Source organism: Podarcis erhardii (assembly GCF_964252035.2).
Source record: "Podarcis erhardii genome assembly, chromosome: 9".
Taxonomy (NCBI): domain Eukaryota; kingdom Metazoa; phylum Chordata; class Lepidosauria; order Squamata; family Lacertidae; genus Podarcis; species Podarcis erhardii.
Window position 1 is genome coordinate 66,359,194 of NC_138512.1, and position 25,248 is coordinate 66,384,441.

Below are 25,248 nucleotides of genomic sequence, written 5' to 3' on the forward strand. Positions count from 1 at the left end.
GGAAGAAGGAACAAGCTTGTTTTCTCCTGCTCTGGAGGGCAGGACTTGAAAGGAAAGGAGATTCCAACTAAACATATGGAAAAACTTTCTGACAGTGAGAGCTGTCTGACAGTGGAACGGTCTCCCTCAGGAGGTTGTAGACTCTCCTTCCTTGGAGGTTTTCAAGCAGAGGTTGGATGGCCATCTGTCGTGGATGTTTTAGCTGAGATTAGCTGAGATTCCTGCATTGGTTGGACCAGATAATCCTCAGGGTCCCTTCCAACTCTGCAATTCTACAATTCTGTGGCACCACTTTAAATGTATGGTACAGATGGGGGCCTGAATAGTGCCTACCTACTAAAGAGTTTGAGACGTGGGTGGCACTGTGGGTTAAACCCCAGAGCCTAGGACTTGCTGATCAGAAGGTCGGCGGTTCGAATCCCCATGACGGGGTGAGCTCCCGTTGCTCAGTCCCAGCTCCTGCCCACCTTGCAGTTTGAAAGCAAGTCAAAGTGCAAGTAGATAAATAGGTACCACTCCGGCGGGAAGGTAAGCGGCATTTCCGTGCACTGCTTTGCTTCGCCAGAAGTGGCTTAGTCATGTTGGCCACATGACCCAGAAGCTGTATGCTGGCTCCCTCGGCCAATAAAGTGAGATGAGCGCCACAACCCCAGAGTCGGTCACGACTGGACCTAATGGTCAGGGGTCCCTTTACCTTTACTTACTAAAGAGTTCTTACCAGATTAGGGTGTTTACCTGGGCTACATCTTTCACTGCTTACCTTTGATCAACCTTCTGCAAGGACTACAATTCCCTTCAACCCCAAACAGCACAGTCTTTCTTGTGGAACACAATGATCTTAATTGTATGGGTTAACCAATGGCAGACTATGTGGAGAGGCTCCTGCTGTTTAGCATGGGGTAGCTAGGCTTTAGAAACATCTGGTTTTCTACAGCCTTTGGGTTCAAGAGGTATTTGCCATTTCTCAGGGATCTGATGTGCTTAGATTTGGATCCTGTGCCTGAAGTCCATGCTGCCTGCTTTCCACATTTGACTTTCCCACACTACAGCTTGAGGAGGATTCACAAGTCCAACACTATGTCAGTAATATACATGGGATAGCTCAGTCAATAGAGCATGAGTCTCTTTGTCTCAGGGTTGTGGGTTTGAGCCCCACATTGGGCGAAATATTCTTGCATTGCAGGCGTTTGGACTATAGATGACCCTGGTAGTCCCTTCCAACACAACAATTCTGTTATTGTTCCAGCAACCACAACAGAATCCTCTGCTGCTTTTGGTATCTTCCTTCTGTTTAGTTTGCTTATGAAAACCTTGACAAACTTTCTGAGCCACTATGGGTAATGGGCTGCATTATTAATTTATTATTATTATTATTATTATTATTATTATTATTAACCACTCTTCATCCAAAGATCATAAGGCAGTTCACAACATAGAAATACAAAAAGAAATCACAGAATACATAATAAAAAAACCAAAAGCAAAACAAACCAATAACCCATCTCCCATGAGAATGTCCATTTTGCTTCATCTCCGTCTCTGATTTTTCCAATCTTAAGCTTGGTTCTCCACATTACCACATCACTTTTAAGTCCTCATGGAAATTCATCAGTATTTTTGCATGATTATTTCCTAATATAAGCATTTTTTGTATGCAATATTTCCTAATATGCACACTTTTCAAAGCAATCTCCCCTGATATAATGTCCTTTTGGATGTTATTTTCATTAATATATGCAAATATAGGCATCTGTATGCACACTTTACCCTAGTATATAAAGGTTTATATACATTATTTTCATTATTTTATATATATATATATATATAATTGCTTGTTAGCCGCCCTGAGCCCAGCTTTGGCTGGGGAGGGCGGGGTATAAATAAATATTATTCTTATTCTTATTCTTATTCTTATTCTTATTCTTATTCTTATTCTTATTCTTTGGCTGCACTGCAAAACTTGGAGAAGTGTGGATTTCTAAGGATGGCTGTCTTTAGGTTCTCACGTTGTTGTGGAAAGAGCAAAGTATGTAAGTTTGCTTTTACATGAAAACTTAGTTGAATTTCTCCCCCTTCCCTAATAGGGAAGCACACTCAGTGGTAACAGGACATCATATATCAAGCAGCCATCTCAGGTTGGAGGAGGAGGAGGAGGAAATATTCATCATTTTCTGAACATATAAAGCTGCCTATTACAGAGGCAAACCTTTGGTCTCTCTAACTTGGTAAGATCCATTGTGACTGGCAATGACTGTTTTCCAGCTTTGCTACCTTAGATCTTTTCTAACTAAAGATGCCAAAGGTCAAACCTGCACATGCTCTCCTACTCAGCTAGGTTCCAGATCAACTCACTTTATAGCTGGAAATTTAAGCATCCGCTATTGGTTTTGCAACATTTTGAGCTGATATGTCTATTTAAAGCATGGATGGGGGAACCTATGACCCACCTAATGTTGGGGAACTCCAACTCCTGTCAGCATGGCAAATGGTCAGGATATTGGGATTTGGAGTCTAGCGATATCTGGAAAGCCACAAGTTCCCTATCCCTCACCAAGTTGCAGTAAGAGATATGCATTATTCCCAAAGCAAAATGACTTCTATTCATATATACTATGAAAAGAACTTTTTATACAAGCTAAAGCCCAGAGTTTTATTTCTTGCTTAACTGGTAAACCTGTAAAAATGGTGGGGAAACAGAGTTAATTTTCTTTATTTGTCTATTTTAAAAATCACTTTAAATGAGACTTAACTACTAACTGTACAACCCTGTTCAGCAAGGCGGATTGGTTCGGCAACAGTTTTTTTCCCCAGGTGCAGTTTTGCTTGCTGCTTACCTGTGCTGCGTGACAAAAGATCACATGAAGTTCTTTGAACACTTGGAATCTGATCTGTAAGTGCCAAGAGCAGCTGTTGCCATTCAAAAACCTACAAACTAGCATCTGACCAGCTTACACCTTTCAGTGCTTAAAAGGTTGCCATGCACCGTTACTTAGGAGTTTTATAGAGTCTAGAAAACCGGCCTCAAATAAAGACCTCGCCACCCTGGAGTTCTTAACAGTCCTCTTTTAAAAGCACAGCTTAAAAAATACTGTACTCCCAAATCCAAAAGCATTCTGGCTTCCAGCAAGATCAAAGCCTGGCGTTTACAAAACGATTACAAGTTTTAAAAGAAAGAGGGGGAAAGGGGGAACCAGGCAGAGTGCTCAACTTGTCAGGAGACAAGACAGGCAGGGATGTTGTTTTCCAGGGATACCCTGCTCACAAAGACAGAGGGAAATGGGGTGCTAATGAGACTAGTGGAGGGCTTTGCATTGGAGGGGAGAAGAGGGGGGTTTTCAAAGTGGTCTCCCAGTGCAATATACAGATGGCAAGCCTGCTCTTTTGAGAAATAGGAAAGCGCAGCAGCCAGCAATGCTTCAATACTGCTTCCTTACAACCACCCACCCACACACACACACACACACACACACACAACCCCTAGCAAGAACTCTGTCACAACTCAGGAAGGGGCACCTCGGATCAAAACTGCCACCTCCCGTCAGTGATTGACAGGCGCATCACCTCGCTAAGCCCATCTGTCTTTCTTCCTTGGGAAAAAAAGTGTGCTGCTCCCCACGGAAACAGCCACCCTATGCAAACCGTCTCTGCCGCAATCACCATTTACATCTGCCTCTAGCAACGTTACCTTTCGTCCTATTGTTTCCCATGCCTCCCCATTCGGTTGGCACTTGGGGGGTGGAATCGCAAGTGTACCGGTCGCAAATGAATCCCATTTACTGCGGATGGCCGACAGGTATTGCACTGCAATTTAACACGACTCCAGGCAGCAGCAACAGTGGCGGTGGTGTGGGGGGGGGGGGGACCTTTGCCACGCAGCAAGGTAGACGCCGCGCAATATCTGCGACCGTGTAATAAAAAGCAGCATGCTCTGTTTTTTAAGGCTAGGCTAGGCTATCTCATTCTCTCCCCCCTCCCCGTTTGCATTCCTACCCACAGGTAAATATGAGAGAGAGCAAAACTCACACTCTGCAGCTTTCCCGTCCGTGCTAAACGACGAAGCTCTCCAAAGGGGGGCAGATCCCAGGAGTGATACTATCAGGCACCGCATCTAAATGGAGCTGAAGCATTTAGGGTTCCTTGTTTGGCATTTAGCAGTGACGACAACAACAACAACAGCGGCGACAGCAGCACAGGGGAGCACCTCCACCAAACTAATGCAATGTACTTTGCAAATTGGCCGGCGATAAAGGGAGCGCGAGCAGCGTGTTCCTGCGTTCTCCGGCAACGGTGCGCGAAGCCTTAATCTCGTTACATGATAAATCGCCTCGGCCATATGTGTCCATGTGGCACCCGTTCAACTTGCTGCCGGAGACCTTCGCCGATGCCGGGGTGGGGTGGGGGAAGAGGCAGTTCTGCCCCCCTCCCCACAAGGAAAGCAAAGGGGAAGATGGGAGCGTGCACGTGGGAATTCAGCACACACGGAACAAAAGAGGACTCGGCGGAGAACAGAACAACAATACGACACTGGAAGAACTCTGCCTGGCTGAGCTCTCAGCACAGCAGCCAGCATAACCCCCCTCCCTCCCTCTCTGCAATTCTTCCCCTCCTCCTCCTTCCTTGTTTTCCCTCCCCGGTTGCAAACCTTCGCAAAGTGACAGCCGGGAGCATGAATTGACTTTCCAGAGGTCTAACATACTATTATAAAAAAACTTTGACTGCACCATAGACTCTCCTAGGGGCTATGGTGAGATTTCTCAGGTTTCATGGGCATGGAGTTGAGGCGAGTGTCACATTCATTTTTGCAAAAGCTGCACCAGGAAGATGCAACACCAAACTGACCGCCTCCCAGTGACTGCCAGTTACTGAACAGGAAGCAAAGGGGACTGGCGTCGGACCTCCGCAAAACTTACCCTTCACTTTCCAGGGCATAGGCATGGCAATGGAACTCCTCTGCCTAATCTTGCAAGCAGGTAGCGCTCACCACCTCCGCCTCCCGATGCCAATGGGAAAACAATCGCCCCATCCCCAGTCTCTCTGCCCTACTGGACTCGCATTAAGATAGAAGGCAGGAAGGTAATTAAGTACACTGTTGTAAGCACACCTTGGTCCATGGTTTCTGTGGGACCTGCAGCTTAGCATGCCTTTCAGCTGCAGAGTAACCGCAGGTAGGGAGGAAATTGGGACAAACAAGCAAGGGAAGCTCTGCATTAGGTCATTAGGGCAAATTAAATCATGGTGCTCCACCCTACAGAATATCATTGGGGAAGGGACCCCAAAACAGGCATTTCCCACTATTGCCCTTTCCTCTAGCGTATTGTTTCCCCTGACCCATAGGATCACCCTGTTTTTATTTGTTTGAATTCCTTGCTTTCTTGTTTTCGTTTTTTTAAAAAAGCAACATATGCTTTTATACTACTGTTTTGTTGGTTTTATGCTGTCTTTCTGTTGCTTGTTGCATGCATGCTGCACACCGCGTAGAGATTTAAGGAAAGATATTAGATTTTGTAAATGCTTTTAAATCAATGAAGAAATAAATGCACATAAATGGCGCAAGGGTTAATTTTGCTCTCTCTTTCCAAAGCGGTGTTAGGGCCCAAGGCCAGCCTGCAGTCTGTGTCAGCTCCAGGTTTGGGGGGTTCCCTTGGGCAAAATGTCCTAAGTGGGACCCACTCCCTGACTGGGATCACCTCTTTCATCTCTTTCATGCTACTGTCACTGATCCCCATTGGCTTGGCATTTCCTTTTCGGCCCAATCCACACCGACCAGACCAGATTTAGGGTGGTGCAGGTGGTTCCTCTACACAGGGCACCAAGTCGAGGAAGTGCAAAATATAAAAACAACCACCACCTATATTTATATAGCGAAGGTGTCTGGGTCATGCTGTAGGGTGCTTGTCCTTGTGTTGTTTTTTTCTTTCCAGGGATGTCCAAAGCCAGTGAAGTTTTCTCAAGATTGCCCAGGAAAGCAATGAAGAGAATTGCAGTGATTAAGGTTGCAGATTCAATCCTCATATGGGACAGTTGTGTATTCCTGCATTGCAGGGAGTTGGACTAGATGATCCTCAGGGTCCCTTCCATCTCCATGATTCTATGCATTCTATCTATGCATCTAAATCAGCGGTTCTCAACCTGTGGGTCCCCAGATGTTGTTGGCCTACAACTCCCATCATCCCTGAGCTCTGGCCTTGCTAGCTAGGGAAGATGGGAGTTGCAGTCCAACAATATCTGGGGACCCACAGGTTGAGAACCGCTGACCTAAATGAATGTGTTTCTCAATGCATCAACATGTAGTGTTTAAAATATTTATTAACCACCCTTCATCACAAGATTCCAGGGTGATGTACGATAGGCAGTCGGAACACAAAAATCCAAGGAGAATAAAGATATAGAAGATCAAGGGGCTATTGAGTCCAGTTCTTTGTCCTAAGACCAAGCAATTCACCCCCCCACCCCATATCCGTCTTTGCCATCCAGACCACAGTGCATCACAGTCAGAAACCACAGTAAAGGTTGGTCAAGCAAATGGCTCCATGTGATTCAACCAAGATGCATTTTATGGAAGACTCAACAAATCATGAGACCTCTCTCGTCTCTCTGAGCAGGAGCAAAAATTCCTTCAGATCTCATGCACAGTGTTCAGCTTGGCCTTGAGCATGGTGCTTTAAAACTCATCTTCAAAAAGAAATTTGACTGGGAGCACACACGTGTGTCCCTGATGGTCCACGGGAAAGGGTAAAAAAAAAAAAGTGTTTCAAGATCTTAAGGGAGGAATCATTCCTGCTCTTCCCAAAGGCCATTTCTTGCAAAAGAGGTGCTCATATGGACAGTAAATCTGCAATCTGGTAACTTTCACAATCACTACTATTCATTACTAAAAGGAGAGTGTGATGCCCTGTCTCTTACGGCTTGGACACTATCAGGGATAGTGAACCTGTTGCTCTGCAGATGTTGCTGGACTCCAACTCCCATCAGCCCCAGCCAACATGAGCAAGGATCAGGTCCATGGGGAAACAGAGTCTCTCACAACATCTGGAGAGCCACAGTATCTGCATCCCTGCCCTACAGTAACTCCACAACCATTCATAAGCATGGACACTCCTTCTGCATGATCTCACCAGACTCAGTCCTCATCTGAGTTCCTCCCCACCTTCCTTAGGGGAACACTCCAGGAAAACATCTCCCTTGCTTCTTTGAGAAAACACTAAGAAGACATACTAGGTGTAGGGAAGGGGAAGTTTTGGATCACTCCATGTCAAAGCATTTAAACACAAATTCATACAGTGCAGATGATGGAACTTCCAAGCTCAGCTGACTTTGGTTTGGTCCAAGCAGGAGGCCCTCAGCAGCTGCCCGCTTGATCAAGCAGTGAGCCTAATCGGTTGCACTGGTCCAGTGTCAACCTGGTTTCTATGCAGTGGCTGCCGAAAAAAGCAACCTCCAAAAGGTGGTTTCTGGTTTAGTGGAGCTCAGATGGCATCTTTGTGTACATGAGATCTTTGGGCACACCTACAGCACACACCTGCAGCCTCATAGTTAAGATGACTGAATACGGGTGACAGTGCAAATCCATGTCTTACTGATTAGTGATGGGGAAGGCAAAGAGCGCTTACTTTTCCATGACCCATTGCTTTCTTACTGGTTCTTTTTTTAGTAATTTTAATTGGTTGTCATAGATATATAACTAGACAAATGAAACAAGAACTTAAAAAACCCAACACTTGGGATTTTGCCAGCAACTAGGTAATTATTGATGCCTTTAGAATATTGATTCTTCTGCTAAGTTTTTCTACAAGATTCCTATATTATTCCATCAGGGTTGCATGAAAACCTGCCATCTCCAACTAAATTGAGGTCTGACCCAAAACTGGGAGTATCAGAACCCTAAGAAGCCTCCTGTAACAAATTTGCTAGAGGCTATTTAAGGGCAAAGACACTTCCATCCATTGTACATTTGATGGTATGGTGTCAGGAGTCGTGTCCAGATTATATGGGGTCAGCTTAAATTGTTGTGGCCTGATGATATGGGCAAGATGCTTGGAAGTGTCTGGACAAGCATGTCCTCTTGACCTTTGCCCATCCTGGTTGATTAGAACTTGCTGGAGATGGGGAGAGTAACTGGATGGGTTAATGCATTGTTGTTGACAGACATGGTCCCAGCAGTCTTAAGGAGGTGGTACTGTGTCTTCTGTTTAAGAGACCCTCCATCGACCTAGAGTTCTCTGAGAACTATTATCAGCTGAATCTGTTGAGGCTGCGCAGGTGTTGGATTGCTGCCTGAAGGCCATGGTACAAGTAAGAGCTTGTACTGGTTGCCCATACTTTCCCAAGCCCAATCCAAGGTATTTACATTGGCATATGAACCTCCAAACAACACGCTGAAAGGATGCTTGCCTCTCCATCAATCTGTCTATACACTGAGATCAGAAGGCAGGCCATTAATTCTTTCTTATTCCACCACCTGCAGAAGTATATGGGAAGTACATGACTAAACCACTTCTGGTGCAATGGGACACCATGACGGAAACCAGAGCGCATGGAAACGGCGTTTACCTTCCCGCTGCAGCGGTGCCTATTTATCTACTTGTACTGGTGTGCTTTCAAACTGCTAGGTTGGCAGGAACTGGGACAGAGCAACGGGAGCTCACCCCATAGCGCAAATTCAAACTGCCAACCTTCTGATCAGCAAGCCCAAGAGGCTCAGTGGTTTAGACCACAGTGCCACTTGCGTTTTTACCTTTACCTTGTAATCTACCCTGGGATCAATACGACAAAGGATGGTTTAACAAATCTAATTAAATAAATGAAGAATTAAATAGGATATATATTATGCTAAATAAACAGGCACAAGTATCCAGTGTTGTACATAGTCATCCTTCCCTCCGCACCTTAAAACTAGAATGACTCATTTCATTATTTCCTTCACGTTTCTCACTCATCCCAGAGCAAAATAATGGAAATCCAAACAGAAATGATACAAGCCTAAACAGGAATGTGCACTCTGGGCACGGACTTCGCTGCCACCTAACTTTAGCAGAAGCTTAAAGATTCTTCCGACTCTGATCCCATCAGGTCCTGTAAGAAAGCAAAGCGCTCCCTCTTTCTTCAAGACCTAGATGTCGATCTACGCTTGGATACTGGAGGAGGAGGAAGAAGTTAAGGCAGACCTGTGGGCAGCAGCTGTGCAAATATTGCCAGCTGCCAGCAAGAATTGTCATTTCAGGGTCGAAACCTCCTTATACTCAAAAAAAAGTAAAATAAAGTGAGGCTGACGAAGGAAGCAAACAACCATCCACTTTTCAATTAATAACCCAGTGGTCATTCATGCGTGCAAGACACAGATTTGATCTCGTTTCCGGAAAAGGAGACAAAACCTTAATTCCAGCACACTCAAAGAAAGACAAAGAAATCAGCTGCTAGAAGGAACAGGGGCTCAGGAGTTCCAGGCTTTGGGATGCAATACTTCTTAGATATTTTTCTGGAGCTGCTGGGTTTGCACGTAGCTCAGTTGGTAGAGCATGAGACTCTTAATCTCAGGGCTGTGGGTTCAAGCCCCAAATTGGCCAAAAAGATGGCTGCATTTCAGGAGGTTGTTTTTTTTTAAAAAATAATTTTTATTAATTTTCATAAAACCAAAAAACACACAAATAAACAACACATGACTTCCCCACGCCTCCCCTTCACTGCACCCCTGTTTCAAAAATTTTTAGCAATCCTTCATTCCTTTTCAATATTTCGTTTCCCTCAAAATTTTCTTAACTTAACTATTTACAGCTATAGTTCTTTATTTCTTAACCCTTAACATTTTATCAGTCCGAAATTTTGCAACAGTTCTTAAGATATAGTTTAAATTTTTTCCAGTCTTCTTCCACCGTCTCTCTCCTCTGATCACGGATTCTGCCGGTCATCTCTGCCAGTCCCATAAATTCAGTCACCTTCGTCTGCCATTCTTCCAGAGTAGGTAATTCTTGCATCTTCCAATACTTTGCCAGGAGAATTCTTGCTGCTGTGGTTGCGTACATAAAAAAGGTTTTATCTTTCTTTGGTACCAATTGGCCGACCATGCCCAAGAGAAAAGCCTCCGGTTTCTTTACAAATGTCCACTTAAGGACTTTCTTAATTTCATTATAGATCATTTCCCAGTAGGCTTTAACCTTTGGGCAGGTCCACCAAAGATGATAGAAAGTTCCTTCGCATTCATTACATTTCCAGCATTTATTATTGGGCAAATGATATATCTTTGCAAGCTTGACTGGAGTCATGTACCACCTATAGATCATTTTCATTATGTTTTCTTTCAAGGCACTACATGCCGTAAATTTAAGGCCTGTGGTCCATAACTGCTCCCAGTCAGCAAACATAATATCATGACCAACATCTTGTGCCCACTTAATCATAGCTGATTTAACTGTTTCATCCTGTGTATTCCATTTCAGCAACAAGTTATACATTTTAGACAAATTCTTAGTATTGGTCTCTAACAGTTCTGTTTCCAATTTTGACCTCTCTTTCTGAAATCCTAATTTCTTGTCCTGCTTAAAAATCTCATTTATCTGATAATAATGTAACCAGTCTCGAACTTTGGATTTTAATTTCTCAAAGCTCTGTAATTTGACTTTTTCACCATCATACTCTATAATTTCACTATATTTTGGCCAATTTGAATCCATATTAAGTTTTTTAACCGCTCTAGCTTCCATTGGTGACAACCATCTGGGTGTTTTATTTTCCAACAAGTCCTTATATCGATTCCAAACATTATATAAAGCTTTCCTGACAATATGATTTTTAAAGCCTTTATAGATCTTTGCCTTGTCATACCATAAATATGCATGCCAGCCAAAATTGTTATCATACCCTTCCAAGTCTAAAATATCTGTGTCTTCAAGAAGTAGCCATTGCTTCAGCCAGCAGAAAGCTGCTGCTTCATAATAGAGTCTTAAGTCCGGCAGCGCAAAACCCCCCCTTTCTTTTGCATCAGTTAAAATCTTAAATTTTATTCTGGGTTTTTTTGCCCTGCCAGACAAATTTTGATATATCTTTCTGCCACTTCTTGAAACAATCCATCTTATCTATAATTTGTAGTGTCTGGAACAAAAACAACAATCTCAGCAATACATTCATCTTAATAACAGCAATTCGGCCTAACAAGGATAATCTCAATCTAGACCATATGTCAAAATCTTTCTTCACTTCCGACCAACATTTCTCATAATTGTCTTTAAACAAATTCATATTTTTAGATGTTAGATTCACCCCTAGATATTTCACCTTTTTTGTTATCTCCAAGCCAGTTTCTCTTTGAAAACTATCTTTTTCCCCCATCGTTAGATTTTTTTCCAGTACCTTTGTCTTTTGTTTGTTTAATTTAAAACCAGCCACCTGACCAAATATTTCAATTAACTCTAAAACTCTTTTTGTGCTGGCTCCTGGCTGTTGTAAAGTCAAAACTAGGTCATCTGCAAATGCTCTTAACTTATATTGTTTAGCTCCGAGGTGTATTCCTTCAACCAGCTGGTTCCTTCTAATCATATTCAACAACACCTCCAGGACCGATATAAACAATAGAGGGGATATTGGGCAGCCCTGTCGTGTCCCTTTTTCTATTGGAATTTCATCCATGACTACACCATTCACAATTAATTTAGCTTTTTGCTCTGAATATATTGCACCTATACCGTTTTCAAAGTTTTGGCCTACCCCCATCCCATGGAGATTCCTCTTCATAAAACTCCAAGAGATATTGTCAAAGGCTTTCTCCGCGTCCACAAAAATTAAAACTGCTTTTCTATTTATATCAGTCTCCAGTAGTTCCAAAATATCTATAATGTTCCTTACATTATCTGACATATGTCTCCCTGGGAGAAAGCCTGTTTGATCTTTATGAATCTCCTCTAACAACACTTTTTTAAATCTTTTTGCTAAAATGTCTGCAAAAATTTTATAATCCACATTTAAGAGTGATATAGGGCGGTAGCTCTTAACTTGATGTTTCTCAGTTTCTGTCTTCGGTATAAGTGAGATGAATGCTTCTTTCCACGATTCGGGAGCCTTTTTCCCCTCCAAAATTTGGTTACACACTTCTTTCAATGGTTGTATTAACCATTCCTTCATTGCTTTATAATATCTTGCCGTCAGTCCATCTGGCCCTGGTGATTTTCCTAATTGCATATTCTGGATGGCACCCTCGATTTCCTGATTCGTAATTTTTTCATTTAAACTCCTCTTATTTTTTTCCGAGATCTTTGATAGTCCATATTTTTTAATAAATTCTTCTATCTCTTGTTCATCTTTCGGCCTTTGTGCATATAATTTCTTAAAGAAACTTTGAAAACAATTACTAATTTCATTTGGTTTATTTATAAATTTTCCCTCTACTTCAAGGGACGTCACAGTGTTCAGCTTTTGTCTCTTTTTCAATTGCCATGACAGCAATTTCCCACATTTGTCAGCTGATTCAAAAGTTTTTTGCCTCATTTGTTTTATTTTCCATTCTATTTCTTGGTTCATCAGTTCCATGTATTGGGTCTGGTAGTATTTTATTTCTCTTAAAATCTCCTGAGATTTTGGTTTTGACCTCAGTTTCTTCTCTCCTTCTTTCATCTGATTCCAAATTTTTTCTTTCTTCTCATTCTGTTGTTTCCTTTTTATCGAATTTTGTTGAATTAGGAAACCACGCATGACAGCCTTACTTGCGTCCCATATTATTCTTCTTTCCAGATCTGTTCCTAGATTTATTTCAAAGTAATCTTTCAGAGTCTTTTGGGCCTTTTTTACAATTGCTTCATCTCTAAAAAGGGTGTCATTCATTCTCCATCTAAAAGTTCCAGCTGTTGTCAATTTCATTTCCATCTTTACTGCGTTATGATCAGAGCAAGTTTTTGGGCAGATTTCTGTATTTTTAACCCTTGGTGCCAGATTACTAGAAATCCATATTTGGTCAATCCTGGTCCATGTCATTTTTGCTTCAGAGAAGAAGGTCCCCTCTCTTTCCAGAGGATTCCTTGTTCTCCAAATGTCAATCAAGTCCATTGTGTCAGTCAGTTCAAAAAAAGTCTTTGGAAGTCTCCCATCCTTAGAGATTACTTGTCTTTGAGCTTTATCCATGTTTGTGGAGACAACTCCATTCATATCGCCCATCATTATAATTTTATAGTCCATAAAATCGGTTAATGTCTCATGCAACTTCTTGAAAAACTCGGCCTTCCCCTCATTAGGTGCATAAATACCTACAATCAAAATTTTTTCTCCTTGCATTTGAATTTCCACTGCCAGAGATCTTCCTTGTTCATCTTTAAAAATCATTTTTGGTTCCCATTTCTCCTTGACATAGATCACCACTCCTCTTTTCTTAACCTTATCTGAGGAAATAAATTCCAGTCCTAATCTTTTATTTGTCAAAAGTTTTCTATGTATTCTGGCAATATGAGTTTCTTGCAAACATATTATGTCTAATTGCTCTTTCTTTAATATATGAAACACTTGAGTCCTTTTTCGGGGATGGTTAAGACCATTGCAGTTCCAACTCAGAAGTTGCAGAGACATATTTGTTATTGGGTGTCTTTTCCACCAACCGCTCCAAGTTCTTGTTCCTGATCAGTCGGTGCTGGAGTCAGTCCAAATGATAAGTTTGCAATATCCGGTATTTCCCTCTCACTCACGGTTCCTTTCTGAAAGTCCTCAAAATTTCTCTCCAGAAAATGTTCCTTATCTTGGATTGTTTTTATTTTAATTTTCTTCCCTTTAAAGTTAAAGGACAACCCTTGTGGGAACTCCCATCTGAATGGAGTGTTGTTTTGTTTCAGCAAGTCCACTAAGTCTTTAAATTGAGTCCTCACTCCCAAAAAATATTTAGGAATATCTTTGTAAATCTGTATTTGAGAATTCTTAATAATCAGTGCCTTCTGGAAATGTAGGTTCAATATTTTATCTCTTTCTTCCTTGGATCTTAAAGTGATTAAACAATCCCTTGGTTTCTTGCCTTGCTTCCTGCCAATCCGGAAGGCTGTAGTTATTACAAATTCATCTTCTTCTCCTTCTAATTCATCAGTCCAGAATTCTTGAAATTTGTCTGTGAGAAATTCCCCAAGGTTGCCCTCTTCCTCCTCTGGTACCAGTCTCAATTTCAGATTCTTGCCTTTCCTCTCCAGTTCCATAAGAGCTAAGGTTGCATCATGTTCATGTACCTTCTTTACAATAGGTACAAATTTTCCCTTGACTTCCTCGGCAGTAATTTTAGCAGTCTCAGCTATTTTCCTTGTTTCCGTACTTTCTTGTATTAAACGATTTATAGAATCTGTGTTAGACGATATTGTCGTTGTGTTCAGGTCCAATCTTGTTGTTAATTCTGTCAATTTCTTAGAGTTCTCTGTAGATTGCTTAGTGAGTACTTCTAAAGATTGATTTATTTTGAGCAGTGCCTGTGTCATAGAATCCATTGATGCTGTTGTTACTTTTTCTTGTCCAGCTGCTGCTCCTGATATAGAGCTTCTTTTCTGAGCCTGCTTTTGGGCTTGCTTTGTTTTGCTTCTTGTTGATATTTCATCCAGTGGCGTGCTCATAACTCAAGGTCGTTCCCACAGGAAGGTTGCAAGTGGAAAAACCCAGTTCTTGCCTCAGTACTGCAGTCTTTCTTTTAATCCTCTAGAGGGGGAAATTGTATCCAAGCAGGAATAACAAAGAGACAGGGAAGCAAGCAGCCATACAATGTCCCAAAGGAAATAAAATCCAACCCAAAGTCCTACTTTGTTGCCATTTAAAAATCTGGGTCTGCCAAGTAAAGTCCCGTTATTATGTTTCAAATATAGTCTTACTTTGTATCCGTAATCCTCTCTTTTTTGACAGTTCGTTTCTAGGCGCTCACCGCTCAGGCAGCCTGATCAAAGGTATCGGCAGCGGAGAGTTTCCCGTTCACAGCTTACTTCTTCTAGCGGGTTAGATTGAGCCAAATTTTCCTTCCCCCCTACTCCCGCTCCGTGGGGGGAAGGTCTTTTCAATGTCGGGGTTTAGCAAAGTTCAAATAAAACGTTCCCTTTAAATACAGCTAGCTCTTTTCATTGCTGCGTTAATCGTGCAGTTCCGGGAGGCTGACTTCCTTAATTTTGCCTTTCCCGTTTTCAGCCGAATCTTCTTAAAAATAGTCCTTTTCAAATATTTTGTAATTCCTACTCACAGGTTTTGTTGCCAATCGGTAATTTTCAGGAAGGAATCGGCGCTCTCCGTCAATGGCGACGCGGCTTCGCTCCACGAGCTGGGTTGCGATCCTCAGCACCGCACTCACACCCGATGCCGCTCCGGAGCCTTTAAAAAGGCTCCTTCGCAATACCGGGGGGTGCAAAGGTGCCCACCGAATCTCCTTGTTCACAGGCTTCAGCGCCTGTGATTTTAGGGGTCCCCCGCTCGCCGTAGCGGGTCAGACCCAAACCCGTGGAGCAGTCCTGCCTCGGAGCTCAAGGCAAAGACCGCCATTAAGACGCTGGCGCCGACCAGAAGTCCTGCATTTCAGGAGGTTGGACTAGATGACCCTCGTGGTCTCTCCCAACTTTACAATTCTAGGATTAGTCAGTTTGAATATGTTGGTGATGGGTGGCAGCTGAATGAAGGGCACAGGTGGCAGACACCTGCAACCTTGCCCTCCAAAGTTCCCTGCTCCACCCATGTCTGCCCTCTTCTCATTTGCTGAGATAGACCATCCTGCTGTGGCTCCTTCCATATTTATTTTCCTCAGGCACACGCCGGGGGTCACAGGTGCTCAGCCAAGCAAGGAACCCAACCAAAGACCTGCTATAGGACAGCAGGCACCAAAAGGGCACAAAGCAACCATTCATCTCCAGCTGACCTGCTTTCACAGGCATTCCACCCCATCTGGCAGCTAATGGATTGAGGCTGAATCCTGACAAGACAGAAGTACTGTTCTTGGAGGACAGGGGGCGGGCTGGTGTGGAGGACTCCCTGGTTCTGAATGGGGTAACTGTGCCCCTGAAGGACCAGGTACGTAGCTTGGGAGTCATTTTGTACTCACAGCTGTCCATGGAGGCACAGGTCAATTCTGTATCCAGGGCAGCAGTTCCACCCCCATCGTTCGGCCCAGACACTGAGGTCCAGCGCCGAGGGCCTTCTGGCGGTTCCCTCACTGTGAGAAGCCACGTTACAGGGAACCAGGCAGAGGGCCTTCTCGGTAGTGGTGCCCGCCCTGTGGTATGCCATCCCATCAGATGTCAAAGAGATAAACAACTACCTGACATTAGTTTTTAATGTGTGACATTTTAATGTATTTTTAATCTTTGTTGGAAGCTGCACAGAGTGGCTGGGGAAACCCAGCCAGATGGGCGGGGTATCAATAATAAATTATTATTAATTATTGTTGTTGTTGTTGTTGTTGTTGTAATGGTTCTAAGGGTTGCTCGTGCATAAATTGGCGCCACACCTGGCTGGGTTGCTTGAGTGAACCCTTTCTGTCCGGACAGCCACTCATCCGTGTCTGTCTCAATCACTGGCAGAATCCGTCAGTGGGCGTTTCTTGAACTTCTTCCAGCAAAGAAGCTCTTTGACGCCTAGTCTCCACCTAGTCTCCCTGCGCGGACGCCTTCTGCGCAGGGAGGGTGTGGGCAGCGGAGGACCCATGCTCTCCCTGCTGGTCTCCGGCGAGAAGTCATGGGACCGCCTCGCCGATTCCCCCATCTGCCCCCCTTCTCCACTGGTGCTACGCTGATTTCCTTCCCCAGAAGATGGGCTGCTTCTCTCCCTCCCGGGACACTCTCCGGAATCCCTCTGGAGCCCTCCCTCTCCCTCTGGCTCCGATGGCAGTTCCCTGACAATTTATTATTATTATTATTATTATTATTATTATTATTATTATCATCATCATCATCATCATCATCATCTCCACTTGGAGGATTGCAAACACACCATGTCCCCTCTCTTCCAGCCAAAGGATGCTAACACCCAGGTTCCCAATAGTCTCTCTCACACTGAGTCACCTAGGAGATGCACTCAACCCTGTATAGAGTCAAGTAATGCATCTGAGTCCCATACAGCAAGGCAATGCAAACAATGCTTCAGTAGGAAACTAGTAATGTGGGTGATGCCCTTATAAGCACTAGTCAAACCAGAATGCAGTTTACATGGTCCCAAGTGCAGGTCTTAAAAGCTTCTTTCCACATGTGAGGCCTCAAGAGCTTGCAGGAGGCTCAACGGCAATTTATGTTAGTGCCTGGTCATAGTCAATGCAGAACTGAAAACAGAAGAGAGGTATTTCGCTAAAGAAGAAGGAGGACAATCAAGCACACTGTCTGGTGTCTGACTGATTTTGGGGACATGCACAAAAATATCTGTTTATCTTTAACACATTTTTGTACCTGAAACTAAAATGACTGCTGATTTCTGCCTAAAGCAGAACCGGAGGTGAATCTGAAGGTTCCTGTTCAGGCCAAACAGCCATGAGCCATTTTGAGGGGTGTTTCAAAATAATTAAGTGTTCCACAAAACATCTCTCGAAAGTTTCTTGCCTTTCTTCACCAGAAGCAAACTAATGACCACTCTTCCATACAGTTACTACTCCAGACAGGAGCTCATTGGTGCTTGTTATTAACAACAAGCAGAGAAAGGGGTGCCAGAATATTACAGCTCTGCTCACAGAGTCCTGGTTTCACATCATGGTTAGTCTAGCCTTTTTGGAAGGTTGAGAGCAGCCCCTGGCAAGAACGAATGTTTGTTTTCATGCATTTTTTCAATAGCAGGTCAGTGCCATTTGGCTTCCCACCATCGACACAGTTGGTCAGCTGTTCCGAAGGCTGTTTACCATCATACACAGAGGGGTCATCCAACAGCTTGCTGAATTGCAGAAGGAAGTGTCTATGGGCTTGCAAGAAAAACATCTTCCTTGTTCCTGAGTGGCATTTAATTCTTGCAATACAGTCAGATCCACGCAAGCAGGACCTAAGTACAAGGGCACTTGCCCCTTCCTGCAGTTTCCACTAACTGGTATTCAGAAGTGTTGCTGTCTCTAACCAAGGAGGCAGAGCACAGCCATCATGGCTGGTAGCCATTGATCTCCATGAATTTATCCAATCCTCTTTTAAAGCATTCCATGTTGGTAACTGTCACTGCTTCCTGGGGGAGTGAGTTCTACTGGTTAACCATGCATTGTATGAAGAAGTACAGTGGTACCTTGGGTTGAGAACTTAATTCATTCTGGAGGTCCATTCTTAACCTGAAACCGTTCTTAACCCGAGGTACCACTTTAGCTAATGGGGCTGCTGTGCCACCGCCACACGATTTCTGTTCTCATCCTGAAGCAAAGTTCTTAACCTGAGGTATTATTTCTGGGTTAGCGGAGTCTGTAACCTGAAGCATCTGTAACCCGAGGTACCACTGCACTTTCTTTTATCTGCCCTCAACATTCCAACATTCAGTTTTATGGGATGTCCATGTATTCTAGTGTTCTGAGAGCGGGAGAAAAACTTCCTCTAGGCATAGGCATATATACTTCTGTCATGTCACCACTTACTCTGTTTCCCCCTATAAATTAAACATAATAAACAAAGAAAGAAATAGCATAAACCTCCAAGTCTCACTATTTAAAGAGGAAAGACTTAGCTAACAAAGAGTAAACCAACCTAGGATTCTGCCCCCCTCCCAAAAAAATGTAAAAATCGATCCGTCATGGTGCAAAGCTTCATAATATATATATGGAAGAAAGCAAAGTAGAACGGAGTCAAAACAACAACAACAACTCAGGAAGCTTTTTTTTCTGTTAGAAAATAGCTGAGATTTTTCTTTTGCTCACCCACTTGAAAGATAAGACAATTTGGCAGAATTATCTCTGCCCCTTCTTCACGGTGGGCTCCCCAACTTTTCTCCCCACAGTGGCCTGGAAACATCTCTGGAACGTAGTGTTAAAAGGTTGCTCAGACTGCCATCATAGCTGATGTTGCTACCTGTTACAATGACAGCATTCTCCTCTTCCCTCACAAAAAACCCAAAACCCACATCTTAGGGAAACGGGAACAAGCTATTCTGCCACAGCTATTAGTGAGAGTGGTCCCATCCCATCAAGAAACTATAGGAGTGTTTATCCTCCCAGTAGAATGATTAGGTGAAATTGCTCCCCACTTCAAGGCTCTGGTCACAATTTGGGTGGGGAATTTCAGGAGGTCATTTGCAAACAGCTGCGAAGCCAAGTGTCCAAACAGTTGCCTATACAATGCACATCCTCCTCTGCACACATACACAATTCCCAAGTGGCAGTACAATAATATGAATGAGTCAAAAATATTAAATAATTGTAGAGTTCTGGTAGCACAAGGATGGAAGACTGAAGAAACCCCAACTAAAGAACCATGGCAAGAAAATTTGACGGACTGTGCAGAACTGGCAAAACTGACATATAAGCTATGGGACAAGGATAACTGTGAGTTTAAGGATGAATGGGAACCCTTTACAAAGTATCTGAAGATACAACAAAGTGAACTGGACTCCTTGGCAGGTTTTGAATAAACATTCACAAACTTTTTATTGATAATAATCAGCTAAATAGTTTGAGGATCTCTACAACATTGTAACATGCAGAAAACAGCAGTCTCAGAGAAACCAAAGACTGGAACTGAGGGAAGTCGGGGGTAGGGGCGGGTGGGTTTTATGTGGGAGGGAGGAAAAATGGGGGGGGAAAACAAGGATGATATGTTTTTGGATAATATGTCTTGTTTTAATTTTGAATAAAAAAAACTTTTAAAAAATATATATTAAATAATTGTGAGCCAGTTTAGAATTCTTGGGGGGAAATCCCCCCCCCCCTTTTCTTTTTTAGCTTTCACACATGCTGCTCATAATTGCTGGTCCATTTACACTTGAGCTGAGTGGGATTTGCATATCTCTACCATGAGTAGGGAAGAGTGCTGATGGCTGTTGGCCCACCTCCACTCATTCATGGAACCTGAGAATGTGTGGCTAGCTGCCTTGCAAAATGCAAGGCCTCTGATCTTGCAAAGAGGGCTATGGGCACACAAGTTGTATGCCAAGACATGGAGGTCGGATGAACACAGTTGGCTGCATGGGCAGGACTGTAAAGCCCCGTGCATATGAGAAAATGCATGCCGGTCATAGTTTGGAATGCAGAAGGCAGATGAGCCAATCAATCAGAACAAGTAGATCCTCTTCCCTGCAGCATTTGATTTTGATGGATTGAACCAGCTTTGTGCAAACTTCTTCGATGTTTATGCCAATGCTTTTCACATCCCAAATTGGCCTGCTTTTCTGGCCACAACATGAGCAAACATGAAAAGAAACACAAGGCTGGTCCAGCATGCCAAATCAGGAAGTCACTTTAAACCCATTCAAAAATAATTGTCTGAATCACCTCTAAATAAACGCCACTTTACAATGAAGTGGGTGGGTCTGGGGATTTAGACAGACGAGTCCTGGGTTTGAAACCCCTTGCTGGGCCTTGAAGCTCACTGGGTGCCCCTGGCCTGGTTGCATGATCTTGTCCCAGCCTACCTCACAGGGTTATTCTGAAAACAAAATGCAATAGCCCTGTGGGGAAGGGATGCTGCTCAGTTGTAAGGAAGATGCTTTGCATGCAAGAGGTCCCACGTTAAATCCCCAGCCATCTAAATAATACTGAGCTAGAGGGACCAATTGGTCCGTGAAATATACTCGGAGTCGAGTGTGAATTTCATGCTCTTTATTCAGCTCATAGTAGCAATGAATGAAACTTTCCCCAAAACGTCTAGCTATATATACATTATTTACACAATGGGCCCCACATGATTGGCTAATTCCAGGCTGCCTCTGCAGGCCAAACTGGTTGCTGATTCACTTCATCCAGGAGCCTGATTGGCTTCTCCTGCTGGCCAATCAGGTCGCTGATTCACTTCCACCTGGAGCTGGATTGGGTGGCTCCTGTAGATTAATCAGACTGCTATATTCTGGATCCTATTGTTCTAGGATTCAGCTCAGTACATAACATTCCGTTTTCATGCAGCATGTAGGCTATGGAACTTGCTTGCTCCCAGTCCCACAAGAGTTAGTGATGGCCACCATGTTGGATTATTTCAAAAGAGGAATGGAGGAACAGGCTGTTGATGGCTACCAGCCATGATGGCTGTGTCCTGCCTCTGCAGTCGGTAATGCTTCTGAATAGCCATTGCTGGAAATGGCAGGAGGGGAAAGTGCTCTTCCCACAGGCATCTGGTTGGCCACTGTGAGAACAGGTAAAGGCCCCCTGGATGGTTAAGTCCAGTCAAAGGCAACTATGGGGTTGCAGCGCTCATCTCGCTTTCAGGTCAAGGGAGCCGGTGTTTGTCCACAGACAGCTTTCCATGTCATGTGGCCAGCATGAATAACCGCTTCTGGCACAACGGAACACCGTGATGGAAACCAGAGGGCACAGAAAAGCCATTTACCTTCCCACTGCAGTGGTACCTATTTATTTACTTGCACTGGCGTGCTTTTGAACTGCTAGGTTGGCAGGAGCTGGGACAGAGCCACAGGAGCTCACCCCGTCGTGGGGATTCAAACTGCTGACCTTCTGATCTGCAAGCCCAAGAGGCTCAGTGGTTTAAACCACAGTGCCACCTGTGTCCTTTAAGTGAGAAGAGGATCCAGAGTTAGATGGGCCATTGACCTCATCCAACGGGCTCTACTTACGGTCTGATGAAGGCAACTTCATCCGTTCTGATGGTCTCCAGAGAGCCATTTCCATTCATTAAAAGACAACACTTGGGCACATGGCTCAGTAGAGTGTGACCCAGTTGAAGGAGGCTTCCTGTGCACCACCCACCTCTTGCCCAGCTCCCACTCATTTCAAAGGGGCTTGCATAGCAGAAGAACTGCTGCCTGCACTTTGCAAGACCTCCGCAGCTAAAGACATCAATTTGAATAGAAAATTTCTAACATCCTTGACAGCTTCCTTCCTGGGCTTTCCTGGAAAGCCAGCAAGGGAGTAGAACTCTGCAGCTTTGTTACACCGCTATAGGATGACTTCTCCTCTAGTTAAATGCCCACTCACATATTAATGCCGCTCAGGCAACCAGGAAGAGCTTGATGCTGGAGCCTGCATTAGACAGTGTTTTATTTTAGTTGGGGGGGGCGGGTTTGCAGATAATTAAGTATCGCCGGGCAGATGCTCCACAGTTGTCATTTCCAGCTCCTGCTCTTCCCAAGGGCAGCCACTGTAAGTAATGTAAATTTTTATTAAAATGCCTCCATGTTTCCGATGGCAAAGCAGAGCAGCAGCCACCTGTTCTAATTGGAACACACAGCAATAGACCAGGCAGGAATGCTGTGCAGTGAACAGAGAGACCCTCACATATGGAGGGGGGGGGGTTGAAAGAAAAATTGAAAGAGGGAGGGGAGCCCTTAATCTGAAATGCTGGTACAGCACAGGGGTCCTTTAATTGTTCTCCCCACCCATGTGGGAGCTGTGGATCTGACATGGCTAGGAGAGCATTTAAAGGGCATCCATGCTCAGATGCAAAAGAATGTTTTAAGAGCATTGAAATGCCAATCTTGGGGTGCCAGGTGTAGCACAGCTTCACCCAAGCAGTGTTTTCTCATTCACGTCACAGAGAGCAAGCGAGGGAGGGAGTATTAATGAGCATACCAGTTCATTAATAACTCTGGGGGATAATGGGTACTTCAGAAGGCCAGATGGTCAGCCTAGGCTGGGGAGGATATGTGTGAAGTGAGAGTTCCCATGAACTCCAAGCAGCCGAACAGGAAGGGCACCGGCGGCATGGCATGCAAATCGCTCTCTGCCACCTGCTATGAACCACTTCCCCTTTTGCTCATTTTTGCATCACAGCAGTGCTGCATTAAACAGCCCACCACCGCTTAAAAACAACAACAACCTGGAAATGGTGCATATTCTGCACAGTTACAGCTACATGTGTTTTTCAGGAGAAAGCTACATGCTAGGGATTGTCCCAGAAGAAGAAGGAGCAACCTTGCCGGGACTTCTTAGGTCTCTCATCATTTGTGTAATTAGCAACTGTGTGATTATTATTTTTTAAATACAGCAAGCAGCTGTCATCAGCTGTGATGGTGGGGTCCCTTCTTATGGCCCCAATCCAGATTGGGCCTTCGGCACCTGGCATTTGCATGGTAAGGAAATCTCCCGCTCATGTCAATAGAAACTTGGCTTTCTATTGATGCAAATGGCAGCTGTAGGGTGTGTGAGCAGGATTGGTGTGGCAGTGGGGAACAAAGGGTTAAGCCCTCTCACCACCAGGGGCTAGATGCTGAGAAGCCCCACTGAAAAGTGGAGCTAGGAGAATGCAACAGGTGCAATTGCACTGGGTGCAAAGCTTTCTGGGACGCCACAACTATTACATCCACTGGAAGGCGAGAGGCGAGGGGCGCAGGATTTTGGAATCACCACTGTAATTTGAGACACCAGAGACCACCAGCGATTGATCACTTCATGAATGACAACATGTCCAGTCTGGCCTCGAAATATACCTTTCTTCCTGTCCCATCCCCATCATCTCTTTTTCAAATCTATTCTTTACCCTTTTAAAAATGTTGACCCACCTGCTTGGTTTAAGTTCATTATAAATTGTTTGCATTTGAATAAACTGTAAACTTTGCAGACCTCACATTCATGTTTTCCCGTCACACTGTCTGCAATCCACTAAGATGGAGAAACTGTGTCCCTCCAGATGTTGGACTACAACTCCAATCATCCTTGGCCATTGTTCATGCTGGTTGGGGCTGATGGGAGTTGTAGTCCAACATCATCAGGAAGGACACAGCCCCCCCCCCACTGCCTTAAGAGTGTAAACGCAGCAAACTGTCCTAAAGTATGAAACAGCCCTTGCTTTGTCTTCAGCGAAGGACCATGAGCGTCCTGGCCAGGGATCTGAAAACTGTTTTGTAACAAATCCAGTTCTGTAGCTCAGCAAGAGGAATAAATGAATTTGTCAGTTTCGGCTTCCTGCAGTTTTTCTCTTTTCCAATCTTAAAGCGGAGTTTCCCACATTTCTATAGCAATTTTGTGATTTGCTTATTTATTAATCCTCATGGAAACTCACCAGCATTTTAGTGTGAATTTCTCTGAACTGCTTGTGCCCCCCCCCTTTTTTTTGTAAGCAGTTCCCTAACATAATGCATTTTGGTACCTTATCTTCACTGCTATATACATTTAACACATCCTTACCCCAAATGTGAACCACCCTGAGATCTATGGGTATAGTGTGGTATAGAAATTAAATATAAATAAACGTGCACCTTTTTGTACACATTTCTGGCCGAAAAACTTTGTATCAAAAGTTGCAGGAGTGAGAATTCTGCTGCATAATTTTTGTGCATCGGCTCAAAAAGTGCAAGTTGGGTAGTTTCTCATTAAAATGCAAGCAAAATTTTTCCCCCTCCCCAAATGCTACTCAGCGTCAGAGCATCTAACTTTGCAGACCTAATGTTCCAGGTTGCAACCCTAGAATCCCCAGGTAGGATTCTAACACAAACTGCAAGAGAGCCGCTGCCGGCTGGTCAGTCTAGACCAGTGTTTCCCAACCTTGGGCCTCCAGCTGTTTTTGAACTACAATTCCCATCATCCCTGACCACTGGTCTTGCTAGCTAGGGATGATGGGAGTTGTAGTCCAAAAACAGCTGGAGGCACAAGGTTGGGAAACACTGGTCTAGACAATACTGAGCTTGAGGACTAGTATAAAACAGCTTCCTATGCAAATCAGCTTGTGGCACCTCAATAGCAACTATGTCCAGACGTCCCTGTGAGCTGATGCTCAAGGGGCCAGTTCTTGGAGCACTGTGGTCCTTCAAGGTGGTCCTTGAAGCATAGGACAAGCCAAGTGTAATGGCCTTAAAGGGAAAGGTAGCCGTGACAATATGGAAGCATCCAATGGAAGCATTTTGGGAGCAGCTCTAAAAGATGTAACCAAACTAAAGCACAAGCAAATGAGCGTTCTCCTTCAGGAAGATTTCCTGAACGTCTTAGAAAGGAAAATGACCACCAGCAGGTTGAAAAGCCTTAGGGGGAGGGAGCTCAGGGTATCTGGCAGCGTGCTTTATTTTTCTGCAGCGGTAAGTATCACAAGATTCAAATTAACTTGGAGAGAGCAGCCTCTTTTAAGAAATCTCCCTGTCTGCATTTCTGCTTCTCCTTGAGACTAGAGAAATATGGGCAGAACCATACCACACCGTAGCAAAGCAAACTGCAACCCTATGCACACTTTCTTGTGGGGCGAGCCCCGCTGAACACCGTGGGACTTTTACTCTGAGCAAACATGCATA

At 44.0% G+C, this 25,248-nt stretch overlaps 1 protein-coding gene across 4 annotated transcripts in view; it reads right to left on the minus strand.

Annotated features, from left to right (window-relative positions):
• The window catches only part of ARHGAP24 (Rho GTPase activating protein 24), a 430,705-nt gene that overhangs the window by 342,095 nt on the left and 63,362 nt on the right, over positions 1-25,248 (minus strand). Inside the window, exon 1 of one of the 4 annotated variants that reach the window (XM_081876823.1) lies at positions 4,024-4,494. The exons of the other annotated variants lie outside the window; for them this stretch is intronic. The gene's annotated coding sequence lies outside the window, so the exon portion shown is untranslated. Of the gene's footprint in view, positions 1-4,023; positions 4,495-25,248 lie in introns of those variants that run through there. 4 annotated transcript variants of the gene reach the window in all.